This window comes from Oratosquilla oratoria, chromosome 8, assembly GCF_046742065.1.
Source record: "Oratosquilla oratoria isolate Oo_2021 chromosome 8, ASM4674206v1, whole genome shotgun sequence".
Classification (NCBI taxonomy): Eukaryota; Metazoa; Arthropoda; class Malacostraca; order Stomatopoda; family Squillidae; genus Oratosquilla; species Oratosquilla oratoria.
In genome coordinates, this window is record NC_134784.1 from 31,354,638 (window position 1) to 31,367,137 (window position 12,500).

Sequence of the window (12,500 nt, forward strand, 5' to 3'; positions counted from 1 at the left end):
AATTGGTTAAGGGAAAGAAAGAACAAGATGGCTGATAGATAGCGAGGGCTTTCTGAGGGCAGGACGGAATGATGATGAAGAAGAAGAAGAAGAAGAAGAAAAGAATAAATGGGAAGAAAATTCTCCCTATTTCTCGTGCGCCGGTGAAGTAATCGAGTGCGTCATGGCCTCGCCTTCACTCAACTGTAGGTTCGAATCCTGCACGCCTCTCCGCTTCCCAGCAGTGAACGTTACCTGCCCCAACAGCCCAGCACATCCTGCAAAGGTTACAGCTTCGACCGCAATTAAACGACTCCTGGCGTATGCTCCTCATTGGCACGGTAACTGTCAGGTAGATCCATCCCAAGACGAAATGGTCTGTCAGCCAGGACGATAACTGTCAGGCAGGTCCCTCTCACGACGAGAGAGTCTGTCAGGCAGGTCCCTCTCACAACGAAAGGTCTGCCAGACAGGACGATAACTGTCAAGCAGGTCCATCTCACGACGAAAAGATCCGTCAGGCAGGTCCCTCTCACAATGAAAAGGTCTGTCAAACAGGACGATAACTGTCAGGCAGGTTCCTCTTACGACGAAAAAATCTGTCAGGCAGGGCCCTCTCACGACGAAAAGGTCTGTCAATCAGGTCTTTCTCGCAACGAAAAGGTCTGTCAGGCGGTAACTCGTTTTAAAAGGGTCCATCCCACGACGAAGAGGATTCTGAATGAAGCTGCGAATCAAGGAAGAGAACTGATTGAAGGAAACGGCGATTCATAAAACGGAATTGACTTGAAGGCCGAAAAGGGCCCCATGATGCATTGTTTACAGTCGTCAAAGGTGGAATCATGGACGAACAGGACTGGGGAGGGAAATGCGTTTGTGCAAATGGGAATTGGAGGAAAACAGAATGAATCTTTATTGTCAATAATGGAGAACTGCAGACAAACGCTATAGTGGTTGTAGCCAGCGACAAGCCTTGCGCGGCAGGATTTGTTAAAGTCACCCCTTCACATATCGCAACACACACACACACACACACACACACACACACACACACACACACACACACACACACACACACACACACACATATATATATATATATATATATATATGTATGTATACTCGTATATATATCTTTATAAATCTGTTATGTAAATAATATTACTTTTAAGTAATTGTCATGTATTACTGTATGTATATTCTGTTTTCGTAAATAATCTATAGCAATCACATATGCAATGTGATCTATTACCAAAAGCTTTTGCCCAAATTACTGTATACATAAATGTTGCTGCCGGTTTCTCTAGCCGATTTCTGTGTGTATCTACGACCAATTCATTCTTTTTTAGTAGGAAAAAGAAGAAAACTAAAATGTGTTCTTTCCGTTAATTAACCTATGACCGGCGAACGTTGGTTACAAGGTTGAAAGCTTCGTACAAACTAGCTGAGACACCAAAGGATTTGGTGTTCCAACGAAGATGTAGAAAGAAGCTATACCTCAGGTTATTTGAGGTCTAAAGAGACACTGTACAGCTGTGTCCGCCCGAGCTTGTAATGACTTGGGCCAAATATCTTATGAGAGGAGCTGAGGGAGTAGTTATGCGTGAATGATGTTTTGACGCAGCCCGAAGGGATTTCTCCCCGTCTTCTCTTTTTCTGCATAAGGGGACGGACAGGGTCGGAGGTCGCCGATTAAATGATGCGGCCTTACTGTGGATGTGGTGCGTCTTTTTGCACTGCTTCTGACCCAGAGCGGTGAGCGAGATGCAGGGATGATCAGTCATCCAGGAGGAGCCAAGAAAAGATGGAGGGAGTGAGTGAGGGAGGGAGGGAGGGAGGGGTGGTGAATGGGAGTGGAGTGGTTAAGGATGAAACTGGTGGGAATGGAATTTTGCATTTTGATTTTGGCCACCTACCTTGTAAAGGGGAAAAAAAGCCCTTGGTATATTTATGTATTACATGACAGGAATTTTGATTAAATCGGTCTATTGTAGCGAAATTCCCCCTATCAGCAGGCTAAGACTTTGTAGCGTGGAATTTAGTGAACCATAACCTTGGTCCAACTCGCTGACGGCAGGGTTCAAACCACCGCCACTTCGATCTCCGCCGCAAGCAGAGACGCTCTAACCCGCTCGGCCAGTGAACATTCTGGAGAGGAGCTTAAAAGATAGATAAATAAAATGGTGTGGGTGGAAATGGCCGGATAGGAGAGGAAGAGAAGGTATTACAGCAGAGTGACGCGGACAATTTTGCAACAAGAATGGGCGCCCACGAGAGTTGATGAAGGAATGGAGAAGGGCGGTACCACGGAACCGCGTGACAAGGAATGACATCACGGGAAAACTCGAAAAGAGATATTTAGAATCTCTCTAGCCGTCGCTACCTGCCACGGAGGTCGAAGAGACGGCATTCGAACCCTGCCGCCCGCGAGTTGGACCAAGGGTACGGTTCATTAAATTCCACGCTAAAAAGTCTTCTGTAATGGGCATCGTCCTAGCGTCTTGATAGGGGGAGTTCGCGATGTTAAATCGAATCATCTCTCTCCTACATACATACATATACATATACAAAAGGCTTTTTCCCCCTACACGGGGGGTAGCTAAAAAGAAAAAGGCATAGAAACCACTCCCACCCATTCCATTTCCTATATATATTCCACTCCCCTCCACCCTCCTCCCCCTCTCCTAACATGGCATTATTTTCCCGTAGACTTTCAGACGACAATGAGTTGGACCTGAGACTGAATTGCTGAGTAACCAATGATCCGGATTTAAGACGAAAGGTAGCGAGATGAGCATGAGAGAGGCACTTTCAGTGACCACACATTTAAACACTTTTGGACAGTAACATGAGACTATAAGATTGAAGTAGACTCCAAGAGACCTTAAGGCTTACACTATACAGTTCCATCTCCCTTACCACTTATCATCCCCATCCATAGTTATCTAACCGTCTCTTAAATCAACCAATAGATTCAGCGTTTACTACTACATGGTTACTAAGTCTATTCCATTCGATAACCACCCTATTGGTAAACCAGCGTTTGCCTATTTCCTTCTTAAACCTAAAAGTACTTCACACCACCAGGGCTGGGTCCAAGTATATGAACATGTATTTGATATTATGTACCTATTTTCATGAACGTGTACTAGTACTTGTACTTCGAGTAAAATGGTACTTGTATTTAGACCCAAAGTACTTGAAAAATACGAAGTACATTGAAGTACAAACAAGTACATTGTATTTAAAAAGATATACACTGCATTTATATTCTAATGAACTTCGGGTTGATACTATTAGGTAAGTGCACTTATCTGTTATACTTCGTTATAAAACTATCGGGAATAACATTAATATAGATCATGGGACAAGTTTTAATGTCCTGATATTTACTCATATATTCTGCTTCAAATCTATTTTTATTACTGATATTAGAAATGCACGGATAGTTTTTTGCACTTGCAGCATAGGAAATACTACTCATTCAAGTTATTCATAGAGTACATGTTCTTGTTTTGCAATTCTGTGATAAAAGCAGTGACGTGCTTAAAGGAAAAATTTCCATTTACTTTTCTATATCGAATCCCAATTTTTAACAGTATACTCATCAATGTATATATACAAAAACTACTAACTTTCGTGTTTTACGAATCTGTGACAGGATTTTTATTACCACATAAAGTACTTGTACTTAATTACATTGGTATGTACTCAGAATTAAATACATAACAAAATCACTGTACTTGTACTAGTACTTGAAAAATATCTACGTACTTTGCTGGGACATTGTGACAAGTTGATGAAGGTGGAAAAAGAAGTCATAGGTCTAGTTCCGAGGTTCTGAGTTTATTCCTGACCTGTTTTCGCTCGGTTTTCATTCCTCTGAAGAAGCATAGAGCGAAATCGGTCAGGAATAAACTCAGAAACTCGGAACTAGACCCGTGACTTCTCTTTTCTACGTACTTTGACTCAACCCTACTTCACACATCTAAGTCCACTCAATGACATGCTGTTCCATGCAGTTCAGAGAACACAGTCCAAAACCAGACCGTTGTTTAATAGAAATCGCCCGTCCGTAACTATAGGAGATTCTGCAAAGTAACCGAAGATTTGGACGTGACAGACACAAAGCGATGTAATTACACGACTTAGCGTTGTACTAATATTCAGTGGGAAAATGGGTGCTCGAGAGTTTTCTGTGACTAGAAAAAAAAAATCTAAGTCTTATTTTATATGTGACTTTTCCCCCAACACAGGAATATTAATCTTCAAGGACCATCACGCAATCAAGACTTTTAGAGAGATAGAGAGGGAGAGAGGGACAGAGGGAGAGGGGGATAGAGGGAAAGAGGGAGTGGAATACTCGTACAGATGGTTGAACACCAAAGAAAGCGTGAGTGAGTGAGTGAGTGAATGAGTGAGTGAGTGAGTGAGTGAGTGAGTGAGTGAGAGAGAGAGAGTGATAGAGAAAGAGAAAGAGATAGATAGATAGATAGATAGATAGATAGATAGAGAGAGAGAGAGAGAGAGAGACATAGATAAAGGGATAGAGGTATATAGACAGACAGATAGATAGCGAGAGAGAGAGAGAGAGAGAGAGAGAGAGAGAGAGAGAGAGAGAGATAAAGGGATAGAGGTATATAGATAGACAGATAGATAGATAGCGAGAGAGAGAGAGAGAGAGAGAGAGAGAGAGAGAGAGAGAGAGAGAGAGAGAGAGAGAGAGAGAGAGAGAGAGCGCAATATAAGAAATGTGAGGTTAGAGAATTGCCATTACATCGTCTCTCAATGTCAGGAGTTAAAAGGTTTTTCTCTTCGACAGGAACGAGGAATTATTCAAAAGGGCAGGATTTTATCAATTCTTTTTCTACACCCCTTAGTGAAAAAGGAAAAAATTGTTTTCATAATTCGTCTCTGACGTCCTCGTCAGCTGCACATTTAGAAGTCCACTCCAAAGCCTACCACCACCAATACAGTCACTATCACCACCACCACCTCCACCATCACCTCCACCTCCACTCCACAACCACTTCTCTGGGCCTCCGACATGTCATGATACTGTGCAACAGTTGCTGATGTGCGAGGGAAGGTATTCCTTAGAGGAATACTGGTCATGACGCATGACATGATTGCATGGGTTGATGAAGCTTCAAACGAAGAGGAAGAGGAAGAGGAAGAGAAGGAGGAAAGAAGAAGGAATAAGAGAAAGAGCAAGGAGAAGAGTGTGCGAGGGATGGCGGAAGGGGAGGAGGAGTGGAAAAGGAAGAGGAGGAGGAGGAGAGGAAAAGGAAGAGGAGAACGACAAGGAGGTGGAGTGGGAAGACGAAAATAAGGAGGACGAAGAAGAGGAGGAGAAGGAGGATTAGGAATAGGAATTGGTAAGGAGGAGAATAAAAATAGGAGGAAGGAGGAGAATTAGAAATAGGGTAAGAACTAGAAGAACAAGAAAAAATGGAAGACGAAGAACAGCAATAACTCAAAGGAGGAAATGAAGAACAAGAACAAAAACGAAAAGGAGGTGGTGGAGAAGGAGGGGGTGGAGGAAAGAGGACGAAGGGAGGAGAAGGAATCTTTGTCTTTTATCCATTTCACATCCGCTGATCTCTGGCATCCGGCCAAGGATATGTCCCACGAACTTTACTCGTGCATTTGTACTTCTTTTCCGCTCTGAGGGATACGTTTTGGCTTTTCTCAAAGAAACTGAAATGTTACCTCAGACCTTTGCAAAAAATCCGGTGTAAACAAACACGCATACAAACGCGCACGCACACACACACACACACACACACACACACACACACACACACACACACACACACACACGATAGTTGTATGTATAGGTGGCTATTGCCAATATTCTTTATTTGTTACGTCTCGGGAGGCAAGGGGAGGTAAAGGGGTTCTGGTCTTAATAGTTTTAACAACTTGAGTGGGGAAAGGGGTTCGGAGAAAAAGAGAGAAAAAAAAAAGAAGAAAGAAAGGAAAGGAAATAGCGAGAACGACAGATATAAGGAAATAAGTTATTTTTAGTGGAAAGAAAATCAAGTGTATGTCCTTGCGCCTGTGGGCGTGATATTGTACGTATGTTGTGTGCACATGTGTTTCCGACGAGAGTTTAGTTGTTTTCAATTTTTACGTGTGAGATACTATTCAGTTAGTAATTGTAGATTTAATATCGCATGTAAAATATTTTAGCCAGTCATGATATTACTAAAACGTTCCAACCTTACCTCCCTTTCCTCAGATGCACTCATCTGACACTAGTTGACCTGTGCAGCGGTACTTGGGAGAAATTTAAACCTCATTACTTACAGTAAGCCAAGGTCAACCATGACTGGTTAAAAGAATGGAACTTAGGCACGACTTCCCATGCATACAGGCGGGGGAAAGGCTCAGAAGACAAAGAGTATAAGTGGTGAAGTCTGGATGTTATGTGTCGTATCAGATGTTCGTGTTTGGTGCACAGTATTTCAACGTACCTAGAATACAGTTTGTGTTCGATGAGTGAACTCATCCTTGTGGGATGAAGTGATTCAGAGGTTTTCATGTAGCTCTATTTCTAACCCCCGATGAGATGGAATGCAACGATCTGAACTTTCTGGTGAAAGTAGTTATTTGTGGAACATCTCATTGGGCTTCATCCCGGAAATTGGCACCCTATTGATACGACCAACGTAATGTGCAGTCGAGAAAGAACAACTACAACGAAAACTGGAATAGAAGAGACACCACTAAACGAAATTATCCATAAGATACGAGCTGCTTTTTTTTTTTTTGCTTTTTTTTTTTTTATGGAAGCGAAACTTTGGATTGAAGCCAAATATCTGAAGTGGGGTTGTTCAAACGGATAAGAACTAATTCCAATACCGTTTTTGAATCTCAAATTAATTCTATACATCAAATTTTAAATAATAACATACCAACTACCATTCTGAGAGGTATCATCCAATTCGTCATCCACCACCATCATGTAAACCACCCCACAACCACTACCACATACAAATACATCTTCACCAGCACTACCATCACATCCACTACTAATATCACCACCGCAACCATGATCACATTACTCATCACACAAACTCTCCATCCTCTTTTCTTGTTGTTATCTTCTACCATTCCTGCATCTCACTCTATTCCCAAATCATCCGACCCTGGAGGCCCGAGCTATAGGACCCCGCCGTCCTGCCACTGTTTGTCCCTCTAACCCAAAAGCTTCTCTCCCTCCGGTGTGCAATGTTGTTTGCGTCTGCTGCCCCACTACCAATTCCTTTTCGCTCCCAGGCCTCGGACACAAAAGTTTTCAGGCAGTGTCCGATACAGCCACAACCCGACGGTACACAACCTCGGTTCTTAAATTCCATTTATTTCGTTATGTTCGGGTGACGTGGGCGGGGAAGGGATGGGAAGGGAAGGGAAGGGGAGAAAGAGAAGTTTTCCCCCCCGACTCCCTCCTAAATCCTTTTTGGTCTACTGAGGGAGGAGAGAGTTCTGTTCGTCTGGGTGAAAGAAAAACATATGTCTTTCGAAGATTTGTTTAAATGGAGTGAGGTTATTGGCGTGTCTAGAAGGGAAAGGATATTTGAGAAATGGAATCTATTCCCACATATTTGGGTGGCAGAGAGACAGAAGTAGAAAGGTGGCGGCATACTAGGCTACTTGCTTTACTACTTTGTTAGAGTAGAAACGACCTCGGATACAATATTCTAGATTTCCGCAATAACATTTCAACAATGTGTCTAACATTCTCAATCTAGGTTTAACTTCTCTTAGTGCGTTATCCAGCTTCTCACTATATGACGCAAGAGCAATTTGACATTTGGAAAATTGCAAAAAAAAAAAAAAAAAAAAAATCGTAACCGAATTCGTTTATACTCAAACAAAGTAGCAACAGCAAGTAGCACGCTAGTGAGAAATGCTTAGTGTGACACCACATTTACTTGGTTCAACTGTGGTGGCAAATGCGACGGAGGGGTTGCACCAGCGGCTATGGCAACGATTCCCAAGCTGGGGTGCTATCAACCCCTAGGGCAGTATTTCCCAACCCGGGGGGTTAAATTACCCCAGTGGGGTAATGGACCCATATTTTTGGAGTAATGGATGTTCTGTGTGAGAAGAGGTAGCCTGACCAAGTCAATCAGTTTGACTCTCTCCAATTACATATATATCACTACACTCTACTCTTCTACAGTCTACAACTCTACACTCAGGATATATCACTACGGTGCAGGATTTGTACGTACCCGTGGAAAAATAAAATCCGATATTACCGGGTATATGTTCAATGGGGTAATTGGTAACTGCGGAATTGAATTTTGGGGTAATCATTTCGAAAAGTTTGGGAAATACTCCCATAGGGGTGCTGGGACGCGATGCCTACATACACTTTCCTTTATCCTTCTAGTAATAAGATACTAGTTAGGGGGTGCTAGACTGCTTAGGCCTTAGGGGGGGGGGCTAGGGTCGAAAAAGATTTGGAAACGCTAGACTGCGGCATGTGACTGGATTTTTTTTTTTTTCTTTTTTCTTTTTCTACGGGAGAGTACATTTCGCCTCTAAATTCTCATGATTTTCTACTTTTCGCCAAGGTAAGAAATGGATATGATTTACGATTGTGAGGTTAAATCTTTATGATTTGGGTAAACCCTTGACAAGTTCTTGCTGACGAGCCAATAATGCGGCCAAATGCTGCTTCTAAAGTTGGCTTGAATTGGCCCTTGTTACTCGACTCATTTTAAGCCGCTGATCAAGCTTTCCGGGTTACAAGACCAAGATCAAGTGTGAACACTTAAATATCTTATTCCAACTAATGACTTAGTTTAACGTCGCGAACTCCCCCCGGTCGGGAGGCTAGGACGGTGCCCCTAGTAGAGGACTTTGTAGAGTGGAATTTAATGAGCACTACCCTTGGTCCAACTCGCGGATGGTAGATTTCGAATTGTCGTCACCTCAACCTCCGCCGCAAGTAGCGACGCTCTAACCCGATCGACCAGCGAGCATTCAATTCCTTCTGATACCAGGCGACTTTGTTCAGCCTAGAGGAGACTGTCCAATTAATGGGTCTGTCACGTGACTAGGCACTGACTGACTGATGGTCGACTTGGTCTTCCGTGCATCTCTCAACTTGGCCTGGACCTGTCACTGTTCTCTTCCTTCCCTACGTCCTCTCTTCTCTCCTCTTCTCTCCTCTTCTGCCTTCTTCTCTCCTCTTCCTTCCCTACGTCCTCTCTTCTCTCCTCTTCTGCCCGGAACGGCGGAACGGAGGTTTCGCTCCGTTCCGCCGTTCCGGGCAGAAGGCAGGAACGTTAGCCCAAATCAGGGTTGATAATGATGGGTCGACAAAGGATTTTGACACAAATATAGCCTCTAAATGAAAAATGAAATTGGTGTGTGTCGTAGCTTAAGCACGCATTACTAGACCTTTGTACAGGTGAAAAACGTCTTTAGAGGCTATATTTGTGTCAAAATCCTTGATCAACCCGTTAGTCAAGAACCCTGATTTGGGATCCGTTTCTTCCCTCTTCTCCCTCTTCCTACATTCGCACTTCCTTTCCCCCTTCCCCTCTCTCCCCTTCTCTTCCTCCCCTTGTCTCTCTCTCAGCAAATATATTTTTGATATTGAGCAAAATTGCTGCATCAGTCCGCTTTGTGCCATTTTGGCAGGACAAAACAGAACGATATTGGACAGTTCGTGGTAGCGATGATCCAGCTGTCATACAGTCTCCTTTGCATTCACATATTGGGTGCTGCCAAGCTCGTGGAGTCCCGTCTGCCAATCACCAGCAAGTTGTGTTGGCAGGATGCCATTCATCAGGTGCCAAGGAGTTTGTCGCTTGTATACAGTAAAACATAAGATAAAATAAAATCAATTAAATAGATGAATAAATAAAAAACATAAAATATAATTAATGAATAAATACGTTAAACGAATAAATAAATAAAACAATAACAATGATAAATATAAGATAATATTAACAATAATAAATAAAATAATAACAAAAATGAAATAATACAAATACATAGAATAAAATAATAACAATAATAAATAAAATAAAATGAATGAATATAATAAAAAAATAAAATAAAATAAACGAATAAGTGAATGGAAAATAAGAACAAATAAATAAATAAGATAAAATATAAATAAAAAACAAATAAAATATATAACAAGTTTAAAGACGTAGAATAGTGTACCTGCATGAGATCCGCAGATGAATAAAAGAATTTTATCCTTTGCGCTCCGGTGGCGTCATCGGTAGCCTGCCTTTGTCGCATTCACTTTGTAGAGGGTTCGAATCCCAGCAGTGACTGCTATTACATGGCCAAATAGTCCAAGCGGATGCGAGGCCAACACGCTTCCGATTACGCCACCAGCACATTGTGGAATAGAGTAAATAAATGCATCTCACTTAGAATATACAATACACTCAAGATGAGCTTGTCAAGGTGAAGCTGAAGAAGACAAGGGACGCGTGATGGAGAGAGAGATCTAGTAATATTGCAGGGAGACCACTGGAGGAGGCTACGAGAGACTATAAGGCCTACACTAGACAGTTCCATGCCCTTCATCACCTGTCATCTCTGTCCATAAAGTTATCTCATTTCTTAAAAAATGCAAAGGTTTTGGCGTTCACTACCACTGTTACTAAGTCTAATCCATTCGTTAACCACTCTGTTGGTAAACCAGTTCTTACCTATTTCCTTCTTAATCCTACATTTGTCCAGTTTAAATCCATATTTGTACACTGGTGCACCCCGTAAATGCTCATCCTCATATTCATAAGTTAAACTCGTTTTCATATTGATTCGAACTCTCATATTCATTTCAACACTCACCCTCATACCCATGCGCATACTTGTACTTATAATCGTAGCCATTTTCATGATTAATATTCATACTCGCATTCATGCACATACACACACACACACACACACACACACACACACACACACACACACACACACACACACACACACACACACACACACAGAGTCGACGGCGCAATGGTAGCGTTCAAACCGCGGCTACAGCAGTTCGAGTTCGAATCCAGCACCAGGGATGAAATAATTTCAGTATGGCTGCGCTGCGAGTCGTTACTCCAACTCTCATGGGCTGAGAGTTGTATGTGTGTGTGTGCTTGTAAAGTCACAGCATTATCCATAGATCGGGCGTGCGAGTATATGACCTCTGAGCTCTCATCCGGAAGGGTAATAGCTGTCGATCGCGAGTCCAACATGTGATTTAAGACCGTGGTGTTGGATCACACACACACACACACACACACACAGCGATTTTTTTTTTCCCACCAATCTCTCTCACCCGGACCCTTTCTCCGGTTATTGTGTCCGGAAGTCACGGTCGATATTGGTGTTATACGCAAGCAGACAAACAATTACAACCTCACGCAAGCCTCGCCCCGGTCCTCCAAAAGCGTCCAGTGGAGTTGGTCAAAGGCGCTATCGCACTAGACTTTTTTTCCTCCGACTAGTGAAGCAGATTTCCAACCCGCAGTTTTTGAGAAGGAGTCGCTTATGCTGGAGGAAGATCATTTTCCTCCAGCATATCAAATGACCTTCAGTGTATTTTTGTTGAGGAAATCAAATAGTTTGCCAAATTGATTTCACGGTGAAAAAAGTTTTGGAAGTCGGCGGTGGGGCCGATGAATCGGAGGTCGAAGGAAAAATCGCCCAGTATGATAACCCTTGAAGGAGGGAGGAGTGTCTAATCAGGGGAGTTGGTCAAAGGTGTTATCGCATTGGGCTATTTTCCTTCGAGGTTATCGGAGGTTGAAGGAAAAATTACCCAGTGTGATAACACTTGAAAAGGGGTGGGGGGGAGTGACTGATCGTGTGCGTGAGGGAAGGCATTGAGATGTCTACTTGTGCACAGAGGTGAAGTTGAAGAGGACCCGGGTGGTGACGTCACCGAAAGCCTCTTCATCCTGTGTAAACATAGGAATACTCACGTGTGCAAATAGGAAGGATCCTCAGAACCATGAGTACGGACACGCGCGCCTTCGTACACGCACACATGCACACACACACGCACACACACACACACACACACACACACACACACACACACACACACACACACGCGCGCGCACGTAAAGACACAAACATATTCACATATACACACGCAAGCACGCAGCCACGCACGCACACACATGCAAATACAATCACATACATATACGTAAACACACACACACACACACACACACACACACACACGCACACACACAAACGCATGCAAACACACAAACATATTCACATACACACGCAAGCACGCAGCCACGCACGCACACACATGCAAATACACTCATATATATAAACACACACACACACACACATACGCACGCACACACACACGACCACGAACACACATGTTCACATGGACAAAGAGGAAGAAAGAAATACACACATCCACGTACGCGCATCTGTACATACATACGTGTAGACAAGTGTGTACAAAGGCGCCCCAGTCCTCCCGGCCCTCTGCCCAGGAAACATGAAACCCAGGA